The sequence below is a fragment of the Bufo gargarizans genome, chromosome 9 (genome assembly GCF_014858855.1).
Source record: "Bufo gargarizans isolate SCDJY-AF-19 chromosome 9, ASM1485885v1, whole genome shotgun sequence".
Taxonomy (NCBI): domain Eukaryota; kingdom Metazoa; phylum Chordata; class Amphibia; order Anura; family Bufonidae; genus Bufo; species Bufo gargarizans.
The window spans coordinates 32,068,119-32,094,753 of record NC_058088.1 but is presented as its reverse complement, the minus strand read 5'-3'; the positions used below and the strand labels follow the sequence as shown (position 1 = coordinate 32,094,753).

The 26,635-nt window shown below is 46.8% G+C and overlaps 1 protein-coding gene across 2 annotated transcripts in view; it reads right to left on the bottom strand.

The window, feature by feature from the left end:
• The window catches only part of LOC122946263 (fibronectin type-III domain-containing protein 3A-like), an 85,163-nt gene extending 60,403 nt beyond the window's left edge, over positions 1–24,760 (bottom strand). For both annotated transcript variants that reach the window (XM_044305762.1, XM_044305763.1), the window contains exon 1: positions 24,605–24,760. The gene's annotated coding sequence lies outside the window, so the exon portion shown is untranslated. The remainder of the gene's footprint in view (positions 1–24,604) is intronic.
• Positions 24,761–26,635: the final 1,875 nt, after the last annotated feature.

Below are 26,635 nucleotides of genomic sequence, written 5' to 3'. Positions count from 1 at the left end.
ATGAAATTCCACAACAATCTGGAAGAAAGCCAAGAGTGAAAGTGATCAATACACAGGAAACCACAAAATTAGTCAAGGATCTGGAAAGAGTTATAAAAACATTAACGTTCGAAGAAGCCATACAAAGCGGCGAGATGGTGCAAGCAGCCGGTCCTCTTCCAAGTTTACAACAAAGGATTAACAAAGAACAGCCGGGCACAATAGCTCCAGGACCTTGTTTCCGGCCCTGTGTTTGCACAGAAAAAAGGCAAAGGTCACTTTGCCCCTTTCAGACAAGTCTGAAAAGCCCAGTGTGCCTGGGAATCCACAGCCAATGTTTGTTTTGATACTGATGTGAACCTTGACAGAATGCAAACGCTTTGTTACAAAGCAAACATTTGGCCAACGTGTTTCATGGAATGATGCCGTGGTCGGATTTAAAGATGCCAAAGTCGGAAAACGCTAAATTGTAAATCCAAGAGGTTAGGACAGGAGTCTCACTTACTTATCGAGATCTCAGATTGACCAGTATATAAATCACAGACACAACTTCAGACCGCTTGACATTCTGCTCTCCTCTCACACCAAGACGGTCAACGGGACAAGCTAGGTGGCCAAACCACCTGACATCATATAATCGCCTACATGAGTGTTTCAAGTGCCCGATACCTTTGTAGTTCCAGGGGGATTTTCCCACCCGCAAAAATTCAATTATAGCACATCTATGCAACTTCAAGGACCACTTTAGGAGTGTTTTATACTTACGACCTATCCTCAGGATAGGTCCTCAGTATCTGATCGGCTGGGTTTGACTCCCTATACCTCCACCAATTAGGGGTCATCAGTAGGTTGGGGTTCAACTCCCTGCAACCCCACCAATCAGCTGTTTGAAGAGAAAACAGTGCCGAGTCCTCTTCCCACACCAGTGACGTCACATTACCTAGGCACAGTTCAGTCCCATTCAAGGATCAGAGAGTTGGCCCTGGTGTGGAGAGGGTTTGAACCTTGAACATATGCGACCAAGCCATGTCCAACCACATCAGCCAATGGGCACACAATTTGGCTGGAAATAAAAAATAATAATAAAAAAAGCTAGGACCAGCCCTGCACCTCATATGAGTCCAGAGATATCCACATTCAATACGCCAATTGCTCTGCTAGATTCTCTTCAGCCTGGCAGCTCACGGGGCATGTCCTTTCTGCTGCAGCTCTCTCCCTTTAACTGCCACAGCTTCTAACACAGCATATGGCTGGTGGCACTGAGCACGTGTGACCAGCTTAGTCTACTTCCACACTGACGTTTTGGTTTCCGTTTGTGAGATTTGTTCAGTGTTCTCACAAACGTTCCAAAATGGATCAGTTTTGCCCTAACGCAATCTGGCACAATAGAAAACGGACCAGTCCTGGCACACAATGTAAGTCAATGGGGACGGATCCGTTTTCACTGACACAATCTGGCACAATTGAAAATGGATCCGTCCTCCATTGACTTTACATTGTTCAAGACGGATCCGTCTTGGCTATGTTAAAGATAATACAAACGGACGGCTCAGCACTAAACGCGAGTGTGAAAGTAGCCCTAGAGAGACGGGCAAAAAAACCTAAAAAAATATTAAGGAATTAAGAACAGAGGGTGGCGCTATACAGATACATTTTATTGAATAGCATACCGGCTATAAAAAAAAAAGGTTTAATAACTTGCAATTACAAAATGAAAGATTTTTTCTTTATATATACCTTTAAGACTTTCTATGCCATTTACCTTTTTTTTTTTTTTAAACTTAGACAACCCCTTTTTAGTAATAAACTGCTCCCCAGTATGGGCTCATGCACACGGTTGTTGCCGTGGCAGTATTGCGGTCCGCAATACATGGGCACCGGCGTGTGCACCCTACATCACCATTCGGTGTGGAACTTAGTGCTTCCGTAGGTTTCCTGTCCGCAGCGCAAAAAAAGAAGTGCATGCATCTAGTGAATGGGTCCGCATACGGCGGGGCCCCACGGTCTGTGGCCGTACATTGCATTGTGTGCATAAGCCCTAAAGTCTTATTTTTCATCTTTTTCTAAACCTAAAAATACATAATGAACTGAACCCTTAATCCATGGTAACCCATATGAAAAAAAGATGGTTTCTGAAAGAAGGTACGCTATCTGCTACACATGCCTTTTTATGGAGGTCAATTAGTCTGTAAAGATCTTCAGACCTTCACCTAATCAGTAGCCTGATAACGCCACAAGTCATTCACAGGTACACGCTCATTAGCTTAAGTATTATGGAGCTGCCGACACAAGATAAGATAGTGTTTTCATCATTTCTGCCTTAATTTCTTATTTTGAAACTCTCTCCCGCTAATTGAGGCGAGATAGAAGAGTCAAAACAAAGACTACATGCATGCGGCTGAAAACCATACACCTAGACCTTTTGTAGTAAGACTTGTCTGAGTAATAAAAACCTTAAAGGGGTTGTGAAAAAACCCTCCCATTTGGCCGGACCCTTACGTCATGTCAAATGATGCAAGGGGATACGGTCACTGCCACGGCCAGTGATTGGCTGCGGCAACGTCAAACTGGATGTTGACATCGAGAGAGCCAAGCGTACATCTGTAGGCCTGGAGGAGGAGGAGCGGGAAGCAAGTAAGTACGGTAAGTAATCCTTCCTTTGCAGGTCTGGCCAAATGGGAGGGTTTGCCAAAACGCCCCGATTCTTGCACAACCCCTTTAAAGGCTGTGGACGCCTTTGGGGGCGATTTTTTTATTATTGAATTCTACTCATTTTGGGGTAAAAATACATTTTAAGTTGGTCTTTATTAACAATTGTCAAAAGTCTTTCTTCTACAGGCTTCATGTTTAGTGCATTTGGAGACCACCAGGGTCCCCGCTTTAGGCTGGGTTCACACCTGAGCGTTTTACAGCGCGTTCCTATGCGCTGTAAAACGCACAACAGGCAAGAACCAATGATTCCCTATGGGAATGGTTCACACCTGGGCGTTTTACAGCGCGTACGATCGCGCTGTAAAACGCCCGACGCTCAAACAAGTACAGGAGCTTTTTTTGGCGCGTTTGGGCCATAGACTCTTTGGGCAACACTGCTGTCAATCACCCAAACGCGCGTTTACTATTACAAAAAACGCGCATATAAACGCGCGACAAAAACGCGCATAAAAACGCGCGTTTGCGCAACGCTCAGGTGTGAACCCAGCCTTACACTCCTCTTCTGACTCCATCAGAGAACTGCTATGACTGCTCTGGCTCTGTTGCACTTATCTCTGAACTCCTGACAGCTCAAACACTCATTATAGCTCAATTCTTATCAAACTAGGGGCTCATGCACATCAGAGTCTAATTCAAATTTTTTGCAGATAGCACACGGACCAATTCATTTCTACGAGTCCACAAAAAAATAACAGTGCGCGGATATCATCATGTGATGTCTGCATCTGTAAGTCCATTCCACTAATTCTGGAACAGGTCCTATTCTTGTCCATACTGCAGACAAGAATGGTCATTTATAGTGATGGGAGTGAGAAATAAGAGTGCACAATAGAGGATGTCCATATTTTATGCATCCGTGCTTTGCGCACAGCCATGCGGATATGGTCGTGTGAATGAGGCCTAATAAGATGTTAGAGCAGTTAGAAAAGTACAGATAAGGATTACAGACATATCAGACGGAGCAGCTCTCTGATGGATTCAGTGTGAAGCAGAGAACCTGCTAGTTTTTCCAGATGGTCCAACTTTTAAGTATGAAGACAAGACCTCTGTCATAGCGCATTCTGGAAGAAAGCAGCCCCAAGGCTGAAGCACGGAAGTGAGCGAGTGGAAATAAATGACTACGATGCACAAAATCACAGGAGGAGGAGGAACTGGCACGTAACAGAAGATGAAGCAGAATGCCCTAAATACCATTATCCTAAGGCGCTTGGTGCCAGTTCTGTACCAGGACATGATTGATGACACAAGCACTATATCAGAGGCGAATAAACCTACGCCGATGCAGCGAGATTAACCCCTTCACTGTATGAGAATGGAAAAAATAAACTTGTATTAATTGTTAAACGTAGGTTTTATACACACAGCCGTATCTGTATTTTTGTCCTCAAACAATAGATCTAGAAAGGACTGTTCTCCTCTGCAATGCAGACAAGAAGAGGACATGCCCTATAATTAGTGGAAAGGCCACACATGTCCGCAAAAAATACGGATGTGTGCAAGGCCCAATGGAAATGAAGAGGTCTGAGTGATAACTGCGCAAAAACTGCTGCTAGATGTGTAAATGTGCAAAACAACCGACCGTAAAAAGTTGCTGTCACAAAAATAAAAATAAAATCTAATTATAGGTCTGATTGACACGCAACATTTTCTATGGAGACTTTTCCCGATAAGAAGGGATAGATTAGCGGGACCAATTATAGTCTCCGGCAGTCTCCGAAATGAGTGATCACGCTTTTAACTACTCTCTTGGGATGTCTGGGAATCTCCCAAAATAATCATGGGGCAGACATTGTTTTCTGGATTTCCTGCCGGTAATCCAGTAGAAGACGACTACCATCAGCCTCTCTCCAGCCTGAAGTGGCGTTACCAGGGATTAAAGGGCCCCTTCACTGGTAATAATGACTTTTTATGTAATGCTGCCTTCAGAAAACAGAAGAAAAGTCATACTTACCTGCCACCTGCCGTTCCGGACCTCTGCGACGCCTCCATGGCTTCAGCAGTGATACGCCACATCAACGATGACCGGAATATAGACACAGCAGAGGCAGGAGGAGGGGTACCGGAGTGGTAGGGGGCCAGCAAGTATGAATTTTTTTATTTTTTTGCAGACCCATAGAAATGAACGAGTCTGTGTGCAAGCCGCAAAGAATGTGAGGGACTATGCTTCCAATTTCCTATTGCTTTATCTGTGTCAGTCTTTACTGTAAGTAAACATTCTATTTGTTAACCCGAAAAGTCAGAATGAACAAACCAGCAGCTTCTCGCTCAGACAGGTGGTTTACAACTGTGACGTCAATTGTAGAATGGGTATTATGGCTCTAATTAAACTAATAAGGACTGCACTAGTTTGTTAATGGCTGCGCCGGTCATTAAGGGGGTTGTGCCGCTTCAAGAAGTGTATGGGATCCATACTTCATCGCCGAGCAGAGCCGATGAAAACCAAAAGGGGTGTAGCACCCTGAGCAGCTCTTCTGCATCTGTGTTTTTAACAGGTCTAGTTCCCCTTTAACTGAATTAAATGCAATATAAAATTGCAATTTAAAGGGGTACTCTCACTTCAGCAAATGGCATTTATCATGTAGATGCCATTAATACAAAGCACTTACTAATGTATTGTGATTGTCCATATTGGATTCATTTTTCCATCACATTATACACTGCTCGTTTCCATGGTTATGACCACTACGTAATCCATCAGCAGTGGTCATGCTTGCACACTACAGGAAAAAAGCACCAGCCTATGTGCATTCCCATGGTTCGGGGCCACCAGAGAGGGCGGTGCTTTTTACTATAGTGTGAATGAACGACCAGCGCTGTTGGATTGCAGGGTGGCCAGAACCATAGAAAGGGGCAGTGTATAATGTGATGGAAAAACGAATCCAGCCAGCAAAGGAAGCAACATGGACACTCACAATACATTAGGAAGTGCCTTGTATTAACTTTCTCGACATGATAAATGCCATTTGCTGAAGTGACAATAATGCTGAACGACTAAACATTGCAGTCTTAGGCCTCTTTCACACTACAGTTTTTTTTTCCCGTTTTGCGGTCCGTTTTTTGCGTTCCGTATACGGTCCGTATACGGAACCATTCATTTCAATGGTTCCGCAAAAAAACGGAATGTGTTCCGTATGCATTCCGTTTCCGTATTTACGTTCCGTTGAAAAGATAGAACATGTCCTATATTTGGCCGCAAATCACAGTCCGTGGCTCCAGTCAAGTCAATGGGTCCGCAAAAAAAATGGAACACATACGGAAATGCATCCGTATGTCTTCCGTATCCGTTCCGTTTTTTGCGGAACCATCAATTGAAAATGTTATGCCCAGCCCAATTTTTTCTATGTAATTACTGTATACTGTATATGCCATACGGAAAAACGGAACGGAACAACGGAACGGAAACGGAACCACAACGGAAGCAAAAAACGGAACAACGGATCCGTGAAAAACGGAACGCAAAACACTGAATTCAACATACTGTAGTGTGAAAGAGGCCTTAACCGGTTTAATGACTGCCCACTGCTGTGCGGTACTCAACCGCAGTGCGGCCGGGTCGAAACCACGACAAGACCGCACCACGTGGTTGTACCCTTACGTGTGGACCTACGCAATTCTGAGGTAACCCCAACCCGAACTTCTGAGACAGAAGTTCGCTCATCCCTATTCATCACATTACCTAGACAGACTTCATAGCCACTGGAAATAAAGAATTAGGGTGCCCTCAAATGTTACATCAATGGAGGATGTACCGTAATCCACAGAAATATAATATCCTGATCCATGCATAAAAATCTGCAACAAAATATGCCACAAATTCCACATTTTTGGTGCCTGTACAGGGGTGCGGGCTGTCAAACCGAATCACTGTGTGGATTTCTCAGCATTTCCGCTCCAGATCCATGTGTGTTACTTGTGGACTTTCATGCCGATTTGATCCGATCTCTGAAATCCGCACAAACAATTGACATGCTGCAGATTTCAAAATCCGCACGGCAGGTCAATTTCCGCAGGGAACATATAAGCAAAGTGAAACATGAGATTTGTGGGTATTGTAGTGCGCAGTTTCTACGTAATCCGCAACGTGCGCAGGTAGCCTCAGTGTATATGCACACAGCACTGTAGTTCACGCAGATTTTTGTGCGGATTTTGATGCATTTTCGCAACAAACCTACATTGGGTCACCTGCGCATTTTGACATGGATTTTCTCCAGATCTTGTCGATTGTGAAAATCTGCACAATCGATATGTTGAGGATTTAAAAATCCGCTCCACAGGTAAATAGTCTGCGCCAATAATTTATGTACCGTGAACATGAGATTTTGAAAATCTCATTTACTTAGCTGGTACCGTATTACGCTTTTTGGTTATTATTACCATATTACGCTGTGGATTTTCTGTGTGTAATAGGCACTGTGTGTGTGGCCTTAGGCGATAGCCAAATTTGGCATAAATGCCGAGGTTTGTCTGCAGTGGAACCGGGTGCTAAAAAACCCCTGCGTTTATGACTATCTTATCCAAGCACTTCTACGCACGACATATAGCGTCAAATTATGCTACAGTTTTCAGCATGGATACACACTGGAAACTTTTATAGTTTTTATTATACCAGGAACCATGGGAAGAAAACCTTTCATGTAATAGAGGTCACAGAAGGCGGCCACTTCTGTACTTACACATGGGCAGGGATGACGGGTCATGATAGGAGGACGAAGGCAACAACTTGAATAAATATTGACACGGGCAGCGCCAGCGTATGAGATATGACAGAACTGGGTAATCGGTAAGGGTAACCTCACAAGAGCCCTGTCAGATCACTTACATATCGCCACCGCCCACCTGACATCAGAAGAAAAGCAGATCACTTTTCCAGCCCTGAGGGAATTTACCGCTCTCAAGTCCAGACAGAACAAGTTTGCTGCTGCCAAAACAATGGCTTCTACATTCCATGGCGGTGTGAAGAATACCGCCGGAAGAAGGGCCTTCACTCTAGGATGTATTCTTGTCCACAGTGGATGGCACAATCAGCTGTTGAAGGCTGCAAGCCCAACCGCACACCGGCTGACATTTCTCAACAATCTGATAAGCGCCGGTTAATTGGACCAGTAACACCAAAAATGTCCTACGTCACTCAGAAGAGTTTTCAATACATTAGGCTACTTTCACACTAGCGTTCAATCGGATCCGTTCTGAACGGATCCGTCTGCATTAATAACTTAGAAAAAATTCTAAGTGTGAAAGTAGCCTGAGCGGATCCGTTCAGACTTTCAATGTAAAATCAATGGGGGACGGATCCGCTTGAAGATTGAGCCATATGGTGACATCTTCAAGCGGATCCGTTCCCATTGACTTACATTGTAAGTCTGAACGGATCCGCTCGCCTCCGCACGGCCAGGCGGACAGCTGAACGCTGCAAGCAGCGTTCAGCTGTCCGCCTGTCCGTGCGGAGGTGAGCGGAGCGGAGGCTGAACGCCGCCAGACTGATGCAGTCTGAGCGGATCCGCTCCATTCAGACTGCATCAGGGCTGGACGGAGGCGTTCGGGTCCGCTCGTGAGCTCCTTCAAACGGAGCTCACGAACGGACCTATGAACGCTAGTGTGAAAGTAGCCTTAAAGGGGTATTTCAGACATATTAAGTTATCACCTATCCACAGGATCACGAGCGATGTACTCGGCAATCTCAGTAACTCTCATAGAAATGAATGGAGCGGCCACGTGTATGCGCTCCATTCGTTTCAGGGGCCTGCAGGGGGTTAGGGCCCCACATACCCCCTGCAGAAAGGGGTAGGATGTGGTGGTTATCGCCATACTGTGGTGGTAATCTTACTGGAGAACCCCTTTAAGGTATCCAAAGCAGTGGTTTCAAACCTGAGACCTCAGAGAGTACCAAGGAACCAAGTTCCTAAGAAGGTAGCAGTAAGGGACATGACAAGTAAGGACTGGCTCCTGCTGAACACATCTAGCAACACATTTTGAACATGAAAATATGAATATTTTCTTCTTCCTAAAGCGCAGGGATATTGCACAATGTGATGTTATAATAAAGGCATAATGAACACTGTGATGTCACAATACTGTGATGTCACAGCACAGAGATAATAAACACAGTTAAGTCACAGTACAAGGATGTCACAGTTCATCCATAATGCACACAGTGATGTCACAGTAAAGGGATAATAAACACTGTGAGGTCACAGTACAAGGATAACATACCCAGTGATGTCACGGCAAAGGCATAATACACACAGTGATGTCACAGTTCAGCCACAATGCACAAAGTGATGTCACAGTAAGTCACGGTATAAGGAGGATGCAGTGGTAGGCAAAAAGAAAGAGGTAGGTGTGCTCAAACCCTGTTGCACCGAGCACGGACCATGCTGGGAACCACAGCGTAACTTGAGTAAAGAAAAAGAGGAAAAGTCCAGCTCGATTAAATGTTACCTTTATTTTTCAGTGCGGATTAAAAGCCAGTTACACTCCAGTCAACATGTTTCGGATCAAAGACAATAGCGTTCCTTCCTCATGACACGTGTTGACTGGAGTGTAACTGGCTTTTAATCCGCACTGAAAAATAAAGGTAACATTTAATCGAGCTGGACTTTTCCTTTGTTTCTTTACTCAAGGATGCAGTGGTCACTAATGAATAGTCACTGAACTCCAGAACTGCACAGCACGGTCAACATTTCTGTGGACAGTGCTCCTCACCGCAGTGAAGGGCGCCGTCCCCTACGAGGTTGACGGAGCTACATAGAGGAGGTGTGTGGGGTGTCGGACCCCTGCTGATCAGCTAGTGATGGCCTATCTTGAGATCTCAAAGGAATCTTCCAGGATTTTAATATTGATGACCTATCACCAGGATAGGTCATCAATATCAGATCGCCGGGGTCCGACACCCGGCAGCACCATCGATCAGCTAGTTGAAGAAAAGGCTGCGCTCCGTGTGAGCGCTGCCTTCCCTTCATGGTTTACCTGCTCGCCGTAACAGTGAACAGGTGTAATTACAAGAAGCCGTCCCATTCACTTCTATGGGACGATGACTCCTTATTCAAGTGTATACTTCAGAGCTGTTCCATAGAAGTGAATGGGACAGGTTGTAATTACACCCGCTCACTGCTGAGATGTCGACTACGGGCAGGTAAACAATGAAGGGAAGGCTGCGCTCGCACGGAGCTTGGCCTTCTCTTCAACCAGCTCATCGGCGGGGTCCGACACCCGGCACCCCCACCGATCAGAAACCCCCCCCCCCCTTTTTTTTTTTTAATAGTCTCATACTGTTTTGAGTCTAAAGCTCCTAAGAAGATCAATTACTGACAAACCTGGTGTACTCTGATGGCTGGAAAGACGTAGGGGACAGATATGAAAGGCAGCGCAACTGCGATACCGGATGACATACACAGTTGGTTTGTAGTTGGTAACCATGGAGAGACAGAGCTCTGCTTCGGAGCTGTAGGCTCATTTTAAAACAAGAATATTAGCAAAATTGCTTCATTTTTACTAGAAATGCAATAAAAGTGATGAAAACTATTGCACTGGAGAACGTACTCAAGTTAATAACCTCCTAGGTCACCGTTTACACTGGGTGCCCCCATAATCAGGGAGTTGTTGATTTCAAGTAGGAACCCTACCTATTAGTGAACACAATCTAAAAGGTCATTTTATTAGAGGTCATCTAAAAGCATGCAAACGCTCCACAAATTCTTAGAAGAAACCGTGAATCTTACATTTATCCCTAAAGGCTTCTGAAAGGTCAGCGAGATTTCAGGAATCCAAAATATGAGCTTTTACTTTCTACAGAGATAACACTTTCACCAAGAACAGCATGTACAGCACACCACGGCAAACGGCAATATCCGCTGCAAAATACCAAAAGGGGTTGCCTGAAGTAGAACTCATTTTCAATATAGTCAACATTAGTGAAATTTTAGTTAATATATGGGCATCCCCCGACATCTGCAGTAGAAGTAGAGTCAGAACACCCCCGAGCACATTAGATGATGAACTAGAACGTTCAGTCGTACAGTACATCCTGTGGTCAGCTTATTCTTCAAGAAACCCTTTAAAGAGCATCTGTCAGCGGAATCAACCCCATCAGGCATAATGTGTGGTAGGTCTGATCTTGAAGAGCAAAATACCACCTCATCTTTGTTCCTCTGTTGCACTATTCCTGAGAAAATACATTTTTACTAAATATATAAATTAGGTCTTTGGAGCACCGAGGGGCAGGCCCAAAGCTCCACGGAGCACCGAGGGGCAGGCCCAAAGCTCCACGGAGCACCGAGGGGCAGGCCCAAAGCTCCACGGAGCACCGAGGGGCAGGCCCAAAGCTCCACGGAGCACCGAGGGGCAGGCCCAAAGCTCCACGGAGCACCGAGGGGCAGGCCCAAAGCTCCACGGAGCACCGAGGGGCAGGCCCAAAGCTCCACGGAGCACCGAGGGGCAGGCCCAAAGCTCCACGGAGCACCGAGGGGCAGGCCCAAAGCTCCACGGAGCACCGAGGGGCAGGCCCAAAGCTCCACGGAGCACCGAGGGGCAGGCCCAAAGCTCCACGGAGCACCGAGGGGCAGGCCCAAAGCTCCACGGAGCACCGAGGGGCAGGCCCAAAGCTCCACGGAGCACCGAGGGGCAGGCCCAAGCTCCACGGAGCACCGAGGGGCAGGCTCAAGCTCCACGGAGCACCGAGGGGCAGGCCCAAGCTCCACTTGAATACCAGTGCCAAGCATCTCACCAGACCCCTAACCTTGTGCATGCACCCTAGTCTACCCTACCACAGAGGACTATGGCGCATGCGCAGATAATGTCGCCCTCCACCCACAACAACGCATACTTGGCTTCCCTCTTTTTGAGACCGTCCCTTTCTTGGATAGATTCCACCCCTTTGTTGATAAAGCCTTCTCAGAGCACATATTGGAACTGGATGGAGGGGCTAACGACAGCGCTCCGGCACCACATACAGGTAGCTGAAAGAGGTCTGCTTTCTGCACGGGAGAGCAGCAATGGGCAGCAACATGTCTAATAATTCCAATCTTAGGTCTTCAGGCAGGTTTACAGCACAACTCATATGGATGAGAGAGCTGCCACATGTCGGGGCTGTGCTGCAACTCAGTGCGTTTTTTTTTTTGTTGCTAAACTCCCTTTATAATTAAAGGGATTGTCTCATCTCGCTAGGATATGCCCCCATTGTCTGATGGGTGGGGTGGGACCCTCACCTATCTCATAAACGGAGCACTGAAAGTGGTGGAGGGTGCACCGAGCATGGGCAGCTGCCCTCCATTCATTTCTATGGGGCCACCAAAAATAGCCAAGCGCTGGCTCAGTTATTTCCGTCGGGCCCATAGAAGTGACCAGTGCTCCCATTTATTCTATGGGGAGAGCACTTGGTGGTGGCCAGACCAGAGTCCTCCAGCCACCACTTTGGCCCGCTCCATTCTCGATATAGGTGCTAGCAATATGCCCCCATTGTCTCAGATGAGACAACCCCTTTAAGCCCCTTAGCACAATACTCACCTGCCCTTCCATTCTACCCATCTTCAGGTCCCTGGTTTGTTTACTTTCGGCCAAGAAACAGAGTTGGTCACCTACACTGCTGCAGCCAACTGGCCTCAGCGGTGACAAGTCCCCATGTGGCATATGAGTCAGTGGTGACACGTCACCACTGAGGCCAGTCATTGGCTGCAGAGCACACATGACCCCATACTCCGTCCAGAAGAAAACAAGCTGGGGATTTCAGAACAAAGCAAGCCTGCCAGACTGGATCGGTGAAGAGCATTTTTTTTAATTAGATACCGCACGTTAACCTCCCCTTTGCTACTGTTCAGTGTCAGTCTTTACCGTAGTTTAGCATTTCATTTGTGAACAAAGAAAATCAGGAAGACCATAGCTCTATATTCATCAAGTATACGAGATATTCAGGTAGTCATCTGTAGCTCAAGTTGAGCCATTCAGAATATTTCTATCTATGCATCTTTTACTCCTTCTAGGACGTTTTAGGTGAGGACTCTCGAGATCAATCCCAGGTGCACCAAGGCTATCCTCCAGCGTATGTACTGCAACAAATGCGAAACCAGCTTTCTAAAAATGTATTAGGGCACAGAACGACGACACATGACATTCTGAGTGCACGAACTGCTGTCAGTGTAAATGAAAAACGCCACAATAGAACAGGTACAAAGCACCTGTCCACCTTTAACGCTCACTGACGTACACACTCCCCGGTTGCACCAAGGAGGGGAACAAAGAAGCCGGAATGCAGACCATTCACCGGTAACCTTATAATGTCAAGGCAATGACGTCATCAAAAATATTATTTCCCGTAACGAATATTTCTGGACCATGGGAACGGTCGTCTCACTCCGAGCACGGTGTGTTCTGCGCTCAGCATAATGTGGAAGCCGGATGACAAATTGATTACCAGGCCCCGTGGTTTACGGTCTAATTTAATCCTGACAATGGTTAACTTTAGGACTGAACTATAACACCGCAGCGACCTTACAGGGCGGATGTCAGACCCGAGATTCGTTCTGCTCGGGCACCTCATGGAAAATTGGCAAGTGCTTCCTTATGATTTTGTACTGGATGCCCCTTAAAGGGGGTGTCTCAGTTTGGCAAATGGCATTTATCATGTAAAAACAAGACATTTAGGCCTCATGCACACGACCATTCCGCTTTCTGCGGTCCGCAAATCACGGAAGCCGCCCGTGTGCCTTCCGCAGTTTGCGGAACGGAACAGGCGGCCCATTGTAGAAATGCCTATTCTTGTCCGCAAAATGGACAAGAACAGGACATGTTATTTTTTTTTTTGCGGGGCCGCGGAACGGAGCAACGGATGCGGACAGCACACGAAGTGCTGTCCGCATCTTTTGCAGCCCCATTGAAGTGAATGGGTCCGCACCCGAGCCGCAAAAACTCTGGCTCAGATGCAGACCAGAACAACGGTCGTGTGCATGAGGCCTAAGACTGAGTTCACATCTCAATCAGGGCTTATGCAGATCCGCATTTTTTGTGGGTCAGATGTGGACCCATTCACTTTAACGAGGACGCAAAAGATGCGGACAGCACGCGGTATTTCAGGTCCGTGGCACCCGCAAATAAATAGAACATGTCCTATACTTGTTCATGTTACGGACCAGGATAGGACTGTTCTATAGATGGCAGGACATTCAATTCTGCAAAATGCGGAAATGCACACGGCTGGTATCAGATACAATTTGCGGACCACAAAAACAGCAAAGGCTGTGTGCATGGGCTCATAAGGAGATCCGGCAGGCTGTACCAGCACCGAGCAACCCGCTGGATCTCGCAGGATTTGGCATTGCCGGATTCTCTACTTCACTGCTGGACCCCATGAGGTTTGGCGTTGATCCAGCCGCTGTTCCGTGTGGTCATCATTAATTAAATATCAGGCAGCTGCAGCCTAAATGGCTGCGCAGTGCTTGGCCGTAGCTGGCCACGACCCAACCGGATGATATCACGACCGCGCTGTTTGGATCGTACCCTTACAATCGGACAGCTGTTTTTACAATGCTATTCTGGCCATGAAAAACTAAAGACCTCTTTCACACTTGCATATTCCGATCAGTATTTTGCATCGGTATTTGGAACCTGATGTGTACTTAGATCAGTATTTTGCAACAAGTGTGAATGAGGCCTAAGTCTTTGAGAAGCTCCAGTTTTAAATGTCGCAACGCATGTCTGTTCATGTAGGAGCCCATCGTAAAAGCAACCATACTTTCCTCATGAACAAGGTCAAACCCTATAAAATACCTGAATATTTCTATAAAATATCCATAAAAAATCCCTATAAAATTTCTCCACTGTTGGAAGTAACAGATGCTTTAACACAATGCTGGTACGCAATCAATAAGAACAATGACCTGTAATAGGAGAGTGAATACCAGGCCCAAAACCAATGCAGTCTTGTCGCCCATGGCAACCAGGGCCTACGTTTTATTTTTTTCACAGCAATTCAGAAAGTAAAAGCTGAACTCAACTCTCATTGGTTGTGGGACTAAACTCGCCTCCCCCCCCCCAGTTTTAACACGAGGCCTAGTGACTTCTGCCATACGTAAGTGGCCGTCTTGCAACAGCGCACCCCCCCCTCATGCTAATCCACTCTGTAGCTGGTAAATTTAGAACACATAGGCCCCGACCTCAGGAGCGCCCCCTGGCTCCCCACCCCCCCCCCAGTCTATAAACATGTTTAGCCATTAGATAAAACATCTCCTCGTCACTTCCCAGGGGACAGACACGTGGCCAGTGGTGAAATAAACACGGGGCATTGACCTTCACCACCAATTGAAGCGCAGTTTTCATTTTCTAGCGCAGGATACAAAAAAAAGAATACGCTTGTGTGCATGAGCCCTTAGGCTGCAGATCTTCTGCATGAAGATCAGTGTGTGAATATACCCTTAGGGGCAAACAGTGCATCACTAAAGTACTGTATAGCGTCACAGGAACTGTAGATCCATCATAGGGATCAACAGACACTATGTGCCATCGTACAGGGTTTGTACACAGAACACCGCCATCTGAGTAATAAAAGAAGAAATTGGCACAAAATAAGCAAAGCTTTCTTAGGTTATTCAACCTTTTTTTGTGTAAATCAGAAACTTGGCAAAGCTCGTAGAGGGGAGACATAAAACAAGGACGATATCACAGAAGATTTTCCCCAAATAACCGGATTCTCATAGAAAAGGACTGAACTCCTCGTATGTAACCAGAGGCCAAAGGGATGTCAAACCTATCATAGATGTGACACCTGCGTGTGCCGCTCCTACTGCTCACTCATTACCATGTTCTTACACTTCTCTGTCCGCAGTTTGCAAAAATCACTGCAAAACATGGCGGTTTCACTGCGCTGACTCCAAATAGTAGATAAAACTACCTGCACAGGGGTGTAGGACTTACAGAATTTCCATATGGCTTTTTGTGCGTTTCTGCAGTTTTTGTGAGTTATTTGCGGATTTGATGCATTTTTTTCCACAGATATCAACCTTCCATTGAAAAGAGTGAAATCCGCAACAAAAATCGCACAAACAATTGGCATGCTGCAGATTTCAAAATCCGCACAGCAGGTCAATTTCCGCACCTAAGTGTGCATGAGATTTGCTAGAACTGTATTACACTGCTGTTTTTCTACAAGAGAACCTGCGCAGACAAAAAAAAAAAAAAAAAAAACTTACACGTAGCCTTAGTGTTTCCACACAAGACTTTGGCTCTGGCTTTTTTTTTTTACCTGTAAAAAACACCAGAACAAAAAAAAATTTGCCCACCTTTTGTAGCAATTTTTTCAGATTTTTTTTATTTATTTTTTTACACACTGGGGGAACCCGCACTGCCAAAGGATGCGTCAAAGGCTACTTTCACGCCTGCGTTCGATCGGATCCGTTCTGAACAGATCCGCTCATATTAATGCAGACGGTGGCTCCTTTCAGAACGGATCCGTCTGCATTATAACTTCGAAAAATTTTCGAAGTCTGAAAGTAGCCTGAGCGGATCCGTTCAGACTTTACATTGAAAGTCAATGGGGGACGGATCCGCTTGAAGATTGAGCCATATGGTGTCATCTTCAAGTGGATCCGTCCCCATTGACTTACATTGTAAGTCGGAACGGATCCGCTCGCCTCCGCACGGCCAGGCGGACACCCGAACGCTGCTTGCAGCGTTCAGGTGTCCGCTCACTGAGCGCTGGCAGGCGGATGCATTCTCAGTGGATCCGCCTCCACTGAGAATGCATTAGGGCCAGACGGCTGCGTTCAGGGCTGCTCGTGAGCCCCTTCAAACGGAGCTCACGAGCGGACACCTGAACGCAGGTGTGAAAGAAGCCAAATTTTTGATGAGGTGTGCACCCTGTCAAAAATTAGATGTACCTTGGCCAGTCAGAGCTCCTGGTGTTTGTGTCAGAAGGTGGTGTCAAATGAAGCACGGATCCGTTTTAAAATTGAGCCATATTGTGTCAAATTCAAACGGATCCGCCCCCATTGACTTGCATTGTAAGTCTGGACGGATCCGTTTGCCTCCGCATGGCCAGGCGGAGACCCGAACGCTGCAAGCAGCGTTCAGGTGTCCGCCTGCTGAGCGGAGCGGAGCCCAAACGCTGCCAGACTGATGCATGCTGAGCGGATCTGCATCCACTCAGAATGCATTAGGGCAGGACGGATTCGTTAAGGGCCGCTTGTGAGAGCCTTCAAACGGAGCTCACAAGCGGAGCCCCGAACGCAAATGTGAAAGTAGCTTTACAAAGAAGCTTGCAGATTCTGAGTAGTTCACACTAATAACTGTCTCTTGTGGTATAGAAAATAACACAAATATTTTGTCGCCAAATACCCCTCCCCAAAGAAGCAAAAATAAAAAAGTAAAAACACTAAGTAGGAGCCTAATCCTATCTCAGATTGACCCTAATCATTTTTATGGGATACAACAAAAACGATCAGTACGCATTGACTCCTTGAGACTGTACAGCATACAGCGATTGTCTGCTAAAATCAGGGGTACATAACTGTAAAACGGGTACAAAAAAACCCTAGTCTTAAAGAGCCACTGTACTTTCACAAGACTTTACATAACTCAACAGTATAAGTGACCACGATAAACTTTGTAATATGTTTTATCAAATGTCTAGTTCTCATTTTAGTAGCTGCTTATTACCTAGATGTGACAGCCAAAGACTCAATTCAATGGTAGCCATTATTCAGAGTAGAAATACTTAGTTCTGGATTCCAAAACGAAGAAAAAAAATTATTTTAGACCTGAAAGTCCCGTTTTTGTGTTTTGTTAACCTCCTGCCTCCTCCTGTAATGAGGACATCTGGGGGTTTCTGATAACCTTACTCCCAACTGGAACATGACATTGCTCACCTCTCTGAAGTCAATGATGTGTCAATCCCTACATATTCCATACTCCCTCCAGAACACAACTCCAACTTCTGTATGGTTTTGAGAGGTGGAAGTTCAACATTGAGCTAAATTCAGACTGTCAGGTTCTCCCTAGAGTTACGCTTTAATGGGCGCCATGGTACTCTGCTGCCCAAACTTAAGAATCTTTGTTCAATAGTCATTTTAAAAAGCGCTTTGCTAGCTAATCACTGAACATCGCGACGACAGGTAAAGGAGATCCGATATCTCCACGAGAACAAGGCAACCTCTGTTCTTCTATGGGAAAAGAGAGAGCATCTATATGAGCAAAAATAAAGCCAACCCAGTAAAGTATTAGCTTACTCATTTTTGAAAAGACTATTTATAGGCAAGCAGAAGGTCTGCCAGGAAACACTTCTAGACGTTCATTATTCAATGTCATTGCCAAGGTATTGCCTGAATACAACCTAGGCCAAGAGAACCGACGAGGGTGGGTGAGCTTGTTACAACAGTACACGAGCAGGTACAGCTAATGTTGCGCTTGTGACGGCTTGTTCCATTAAGTACTGCGGAAAGAAAGACCAGGTGGAAAAAGAATGGTTGCGCAGATCTAAGCAAATGGTGACCTGCGTAGCCGGCAGCGCACGTTCGCGCCATACAATTTTTTTCAAGACGATTGGGATTCATTGTCATGGAATTCAACCCTGACGCCTTGGGACGACTTAGAGAATGGAGAACTTGAGGCTGAATCATATGGAAAAGAAGGAGACAATGCCAATTACACAGCTGTTCAACAGAAACAGCCCATACTTGCCAAGAATGAGAACATACCATAGGTGGGAACAGCTGGGGAGTCAAGTCATCCATTTCTGAAGAACTGGAGAATAAAGGCAGGTCTTAAAGGGCAAGTCCACCTTCGTCCAATCGTTAAGGTGTACCTCCACTGCTAAAAAAAAAAGCAACTTGGTGCAAAGGCAGCCATAGGACACCCGGCTAGTATCACACATGGGTCCTATAGGACCAACATAAATATGCAACAGGCATCATTTGATAGCCTTAGCAGTTATACCACCCAGCGGGCAGTTGCACCTCTTCATGTACAATGCAGATCAGTAGGGAGATCATCGGTGGAGGTACACTTTATCTAGATGTCCTTCTGCAAACCTTAAGAGGGAGTTGTAGTTTCACCACAGCTGGAGAACCACAGGTTGTAGACCACTGTCCTATACCAACTATCAGAACATGGGTTTAACTGGAGATAATGTTGTAGGGCAGTGTTCCCCAACTCCAGTCCTCAGGCCCACCTGTCGGTCATGAGTCAAGAATATCCAACAGAATGAATACCTGTGGTAAGTCATCATGCATTGACATTAATGATATCACCTGCTCAATACTAAGGAAATCCTAAAAACATGATTGGTAGGTGGGCCCTGAGGACTGGAGTTGAGGAACCCTGTTGTAGGGCTTTCTTGCAGTTTTTTGTGGAATAATCCACACTCACCTACTCCCTGCCTCTCTTCACTGGTCCTCTGGTTCTTGCCTGTCAACTTCCCATAGACAAGGTCACATGCTCCTCTGCAGCCAATGACTGACCCAAGAGGTGACATGTCCCCAGGTGGCACATGATCCAGCAGAGGTTAACAGATGGAGACCATAAGACCAGAGAAGAGGCAGGTAGCCAGAAGATAGTGGTGGTGAGCAGGCAAGGATGGCTTTTTCCATGGGTATAGAGAACTTGGGGGCACAACATTTTTTTTTATGACAAGTCAACCCCTTTAAAGGGATATTTTGAGGTTTGGATTAATCTTGGAAACCCCATTTACTTGCCCCCCCAGATATTGCCCAGTTCACTGAGCTGCTGTCTCCTCTCCTCATGAACACCAGCGTCAGGCAGACTCACGCGCCCGATAAAGACTATATTTGGATGAACCGTTGAGTCAGGCATTTCCTCTTGTTGTCATTACCCGCATTCTGAGAAGGACACTCATTTCAAGATAAGTGTCAATGAGGAAATTACAGCAATATTAATGTGAAATATGCCGCAGAGCATCACGTCACGTGAAGGCAACACTAAAAAAGGCTCTCGAGGACACATTAATGGGGGAGACTTATCAAGACTGGCTTAGATGCCCACAGCAATATGAGATCCTAGTGATCAATATCTAAGAGCTCCCTCAGAAAATAAAAGGATCAATCGGAGTGGTTGATATGGGCAACTAAACCAGTTTTTCTTTGCACCAGTTTTGATAAATCTCCACCATTAAATATCATCATCACATAAAGCACTAAAGAAAGAATTGTTTTGCAAAGTGTTGAAAAATGGGAGTGTGGCTTCAAAATTTCACACTCCGTAGATCCTTGCAACATCTCCCAAAAAATGGTGACAAGCTGCATCAGGCACAGCTCAGCGTCTACCCTGCGTACATCAAATGGGGGGCATCAAATTGATAAATATGGGCACACAGTACACGAATATGGGTATTCCTGACCAAGTACCAGAAATGCTGGTGCAATACTGAAGAACTGCTTAAAAGGCAACTCCATAATGTGTTTGTTATAGTTGTGCCAGCGATCCGTTTATTACAAGGCCCTTTCTCAACATGTATCAGAAGTCCACAGATTGCAGTTTACGGCAATGCTACCTGACCACCATGTGTCCAGGGTGGCCGAAGTTTCCTTCTGCCACAAGGTCAGTACATGGGCTGATCAAAGCGTCCATGCTAACGGTATTTCAGTACCTAAATAGTGTGAATATCCACGCCAAGTGTGGTCATGTAGTTACTTCCAAGGCAAGGTTAGGCCTCATGCACACAAGCGTGTCCATTTTATGGTCGGCAAATTACGGATGCAGCCCATGGGCCATCCGCATTTTTATGCAGGCCCATTGACTTCAATGGGTCCACATTTTGCGGACAAATTCTATCGTTTGGCAGAAGGGACATACGGATGCGGAAATCAAAATGCGGACCGCGGACCCACTAAAGTCAATGTGTCCTCAAAAAATGCGGATGCAACACAGACAGTATCGTATTTGGCGGACCGCAAAATACAATCGTGTGCATGAGGCCTTACTATTACACCTGGCTGCACTGAAAACTCAGGGGTGAAAAGGGCAGGACAATAAAATACCCTCAAAACCCAGTGAAGACACAAAGCGATCACCAAAGAGCAACTGCTCAGTAGTCATATTGTCCCAGGGCTCCATACAGATACTTGGCGGTCCAAAAGGATAGCCATAATGGAGCAGGGTTAGGCCTCTTTCACATGTCGTGGACGTGTGCTGCCTGTGGACCACTTAAGTATCCACTGATTTTTGTGTGTATTCAGCCATCAATGGTTTTTCACAGACTGAGGCCACGGGAGCATGTCCTATTTTTGTCCATGATTACGGGTCCCTCATGGACATTATAGTCTACGGGTCTGGTGAAACCATGGACACAAGACGGATGCTGCCTGTGTTTGCTTTGTGGTTTTTCACGGACCATTGGTAGGAGATGCTCTGGAAACTAAAAAAAAGGATGTGTGCCTGGTGCTTTCAAAAGGAATGCGCCAGTGTGCTATCCATGAAAAAAAAAAAAGGAGAGTACGGTTGTGCGCATGAGCCCAAAATGTCACATCGTGCAGCCATTGTACAAAAAATACCACTTCTCTACAGAAAAAAATGGCTTTGCACCCAAACCGTGTGGATTAGGCTACTTTCACACTAGCGTTTTTGCTGGATCCGCTAATACAACCACCTGCATCCGTTATCTTTAAAATTGCCAAGACGGATCAGTTTGAAAGTTAATGGAGGATGGATCCGTTTTCTATTGTGGCAGAGAAAACGGATCCGTCCCCGTTGACTTGCATTGGGGGTCATGCTGGATCCGTTTTGCACCGCATCCCAGGGTGGAAAGCAAACTACAACATGCTGCGGTTTGCTCTGCGGTCTGGGAACGCAACTTTGGAGCACTCCGTTCCGTTCTGTTTTGTCCCCATTGACAACGAATGGGGACAAAACTGAAGCGTTAAAACGCTAGTGTGAAAGTAGCCTGACACTTGCCTTGCTCAACACTGCTACAGCGGCAGTCTAGGAGTTATGTCTACTTAACGTAGAGAAAACCGGATCACTTTCATCAGTTCCAAACCATCAGAACCAGAGTTAGGCCTCTTTCACACTTGCGTTATCCGGATCCGGCGTGTACTTCACTTGCCGGAATTACACGCCGGATCCGGAAAAACGCAAGTGTACTGAAAGCATTTGAAGACAGATCCGTCTTCAAAATGCTTTCAGTGTTACTATGGCAGCCAGGACGCTATTAAAGTCCTGGTTGCCATAGTAGGAGCGGGGAGCGGTATACTTACAGTCCGTGCGGCTCCCGGGGCGCTCCAGAATGACGTCAGAGCGCCCCATGCGCATGGATGACGTGCCATGCAATCATGTGATTCATGTGCGTGGGGTGCCCTGACGTCACTCTGGAGCGCCCCGGGAGCCGCACAGACGGTAAGTATACTGCTCCCCCGCTCCCCACTACACTTTACCATGGCAAACAGGACTTTAGCGTCCCGGCAGCCATGGTAACCATTCAGAAAAAGCTAAACGTCGGATCCGGCAATGCGCCGAAACAACGTTTAGCTTAAGGCCGGATCCGGATCAATGCCTTTCAATGGGCATTAATTCCGGATCCGGCCTTGCGGCAAGTCTTCAGGATTTTTGGCCAGAGCAAAAAGCGCAGCATGCTGCAGTATTTTCTCCGGCCAAAAAACGTTCCGTTCCGGAACGGAAGACATCCTGATGCATCCTGAACGGATTTCTCTCCATTCAGAATGCATAGGGATAATCCTGATCAGGATTCTTCCGGCATAGAGCCCCGACGACGGAACTCTATGCCGGAAGAAAAGAACGGAGGTGTGAAAGAGCCCTTACGTCATACATAAGATCAACATTGGCATGAGGTGGGTTCACTGCCCGCTCTGGTTACATCTCATCCGTCACAAAATCTGCCCAAAAAAGGAATAAAATTCACTTCCTCCATAAAAAAAAAAAAATATAAAAAAAAAAACAAACAGACAGGAACTGGACATACGCTAAAAGTGATCAAAAAAACGTTCTAAATTGTAGGCTTTATCCAGCAGAACCTTCAGGTAAAAAGACCCCCCCCCCCATCATGACATATGCTGCCCGCTGCGACAATGCCATGCCCGGGACTGGGGCGAAGTCTAATAATTTCTTCTATTGTTTCCACAGGGCTCCATCTAGCAGACTGAAGTCAGAAGACTGCCCTTTTGGCCTCCGCCTGCCAAGTTTTTTTTTTTTTTTTTTTTTTTTTTTTTTTACTGTATAGGAAAGCGCAGCAGTCTGCACATTCTTACAGCCACACAGCAAAAAAAAAAAAAAAAAAAAAAAAAAAAAAAAAAAAAAAAAAGTATACTGCACGGTATTATTTTCTATAATGGGCCACACCACTGCTCGGCATCCGTCACATGATGGCTTTGAGGCATGCACTTCTGGCGGCACGCTGAAAACGTGTATGTACACAGAACAGAGCCTGGCCGTCATCCATTCATTTTGCTCTACTCAAAAAATACCATGAAAAACCCCATACGATATGAAAAAAAAAAAACGAAAAAAAAAAACATAAGCGACTTTTTTTTTTTTTTTTTTTTACTTATATCTTAGTGGTATTTTCTTTCTAAATGGTCACGTGAGCCACCTTTTTTCTGCTGTTTTCCCCTATAGAGATGTCAAATCGCCAGAAAAAAAAAAAACACCATAGAGCCCCCCCCCCCCCCAAAAAAAAAAAAAAAGAAGCCACCTAACAAAAATGCCAGGCGCAAAAAATAAAAAAACAACTTGTGTATCCTGCATTTCATATTTCCCATAGACATTCTGGAAATGGCTTTTATGGCAAAACGTTCCCAAAATGCGACTAAAAACCTGTGTGATCCCACCTCGTTGCAGAAGCTGCGGTGAAGCCAGTATATTCTAGTCTAACCATTTTCTTCATCTGGACCAGGCATTCTCAAACTGCGGCCCTCCAGCTGTTGCAAAACTACAACTCCCAGCATGCCCGAACAGCCTACAGCAGGGCATTGTGGGAGTTGTCGTTTTACAACAGCTGGAGGGCCGCAGTTTAAGGACGCCTGCTCTGAACTCACAGGCTGCCCCCCCAAATCACCAGCAGGAGCCAAAACCTGATGGAATGACGACCCCAGAGCATAATGGGAGTTATATGTATCGTAAGACGCTGTGGAATATGTCAGCGCTATAGAAAAAGATTACTACTACTTTATTATAAACTTATTACAAAAAACACCGGCAAAACTTTTCTCAACTTCCTAAACTTTCCAGGAGTGTTTACAAAACAACAGCCCCCAGCAGTGACACAGGGCACCCATCCGGGCAGCCCCCAGCAGTGACACAGGGCACCCACCCGGGCAGCCCCCAGCAGTGACACAGGGCACCCACCCGGGCAGCCCCCATACCCCACTGACACTGCAGCCCGCCCGCAACAAGTCACTGTCCACAGGGGTGACGTCAACCCAAAAGTCAATAGCCCTTTGTTATCACTTGGACTTAGGAGGGGGGCAACACTGCGCCGCCTGAATGAGTGAATGGGGAGGGGGGGGCAGTCCTAAAATGAAGGGCAGAAGTGAAATCAAAGATTCCCAACTAATGCGAGAAAGAAGAGAGAAAAAAAAAATGGAGGGGGGGGGGCAAAAAAAAAAAAGTGCGCAGGGAGGGCGCAGGAACCTCTCCATCTGCAGTCATCTGAAGCCTACGTGGCATTTCTAGGAGGCAGAGGGAAAGGGGGGGGGGGGGCAGACTACGGAGCCAGAGGGCACCGAGGGGGCACAGCCCGGATCAGGCGCCCCCCAGTGCCTGCCCGTTAACCCCTTCCCCGCCGGCAGATCGAACTCATAGCGAGTCAGGACCTGGCATGGTGGGACCGGTGCCCCGGATGCTGCAATGTGTGGCCGCTCTGCTGCTGGGCATGTGCATCTGCCGCCCCTGGATGGGGTAGATGGAGAATGCCCGGGGGGTACCCGGGCTCTGGGAGTACCGTCGTCGTGGCGGCAGCGCTTACCTGTGGGCAGTCGGTAGAGATGAAGGAGTGGTGGGAGCGGATCGCCCAGTGTCCGTGTCTTCCCCTCGCACCGTTCTGTGTCCCCCGGGGCCGCTGCAATCTCAGTGCGCAGCTCCTCCACTGCCGGGCTGCAGCGCCATGCTGGAATGCGGGGAGTGCGCATGCGCAGAGAGGGGGCAGACAGGACCGGCCCACTCCCTGGCAGAGATTACACTACACCCCCCTCCTCTGTGCACCGAGTGCCATGGCTAGGAAACCCCCCCTCCTCTGTGCAAATAGTTTCACTGCATGGGAAATCCACACACAGCCCCCTCATTGTGCACTGGGCATGGACAGCGGAGTGGCTCTTAAAGGGGGTTTCCACTGCTGCGATCATCTATTATGAAACGTTAGAGAAGGGGGGGGGTTTGTACAGAGATACTTGGAAAATGGAGGTAGGTTTGTAAGAGGGGTCAGTACTGTCTGTGTACGTGAACGCATAGCACCCGCACTGAATCCGGACCCATTCATTTCAGTGGGTCTGTGCACATTTTTTTTTTCACGCTTCAGTTCTGCGTTGCGTGGGAATCTGATGTTCTATAGTCTGCGTTTTTCACGCAGCCCTGGCCCCATAGAAATAAAAGGGCTTCAGTGAAAAACGCAAAAGCAAGTGCGGGTACAGTGCGTTTTTCACTGATGATTGCTAAGAGATGTTTGTAAACATTCAGTTTTTTTATCATGCACGTGAAAAACGCATCAAAACGCATTGCACCCGCGCGGAAAAAACTGACTGAACTTGCTTGCAAAATGGTGCGAGTTTCACTGAACGCATCCTCGGCCAGTCCGTATCGTTCGTGTTAAAGAGGCCTTAAAGGGGTTGTCCCATCTCAGACAATGGGGGCATATCGCTAGGATATGCCACCATTGTCTGATAGGTGCGGGTCCCACCGGTGGGACCCACACCTACAATGAGAATGGAGCTGGGAAATTAACGGAGGGTGCACTGCGCATGCGCAGCCGCCCTCCATTCATTTCTATGGGGCTGCCGAAAATATTTCCGTCTGCCCCATAGAAATGAATGGGATCAGGGGCCGCACGTGCGTGGTGCGCTCCCATTCACTTCTATGGGAGCAGCGCTTGGTGGTGGACGGACCCCGGGAAATACGGGGTCCTCCAGCCACAGCTCTCCCCGCTCCGTTCTCGTATCCTAGCGATATGCCCCCATTGTCTGAGATGGGAATACCCCCTTTAAGGACACATCACCACTGAGGCCAGTGGATGGTGCATGTGACCACTTCTGGTCCACAGCAGGGGGGACGGGACCCCTGGAGCTCAAACGGAGCAGAAGTGAATAGGTAAGTGGGTTTATTGTCTTATTTTAAATGCATCTCAGGCCTTAAAGGGGTTGTCCAGCTTTGTCCTTGAAAACACCTGGGGTACTTCCCTGTCACCCTGAACATGGAAAAAGCCCACTCAGCTGTCTGCGGTCCGTTTCCAGTCCCCGCAGGTCCCATGACCACTGTGGTCAGTCACAGACCTTGGCGGTCACAGCGGCTTGAACGGCACATAAAGGATTTCAGTCCGTGCTTCCGCACTGCATGTTCTATTTTTTGCGGTGTGGACTGAATCTTGCGGATCCATTAAAGTGAATGGGTCCGCAAACTATTTGCTTGTGTACATGAGCCCTTAGACTCCTTTCACACGGGCGTGACGCATGAGGTCCGGAGGCGTTCAGGTTGCGTTCAGTGAAACTCGCACCATTTTGCAAGCAAGTTCAGTCAGTTCTTTCTGCGATTGCGTTCAGTTGTTTATTTTTTTCTGCGCGGGTGCAATACGTTTTGATGCGTTTTTTAACACGTGTGATAAAAACTGAAGGTTTACAAACAACATCTCCTGGCAACCATCGGTGAAAAACGCATCGCACCCGTGTGGAAAACTCGCTCGTGTGAAGGGGGCCCTAAGGTTCACGTTCACATCACCTTTAGGCCTCATGCACACGACCGTTGTGTGCATCCGTGGCCGTTGTGCCGTTTTCGTTTTTTTTTCGCGGAC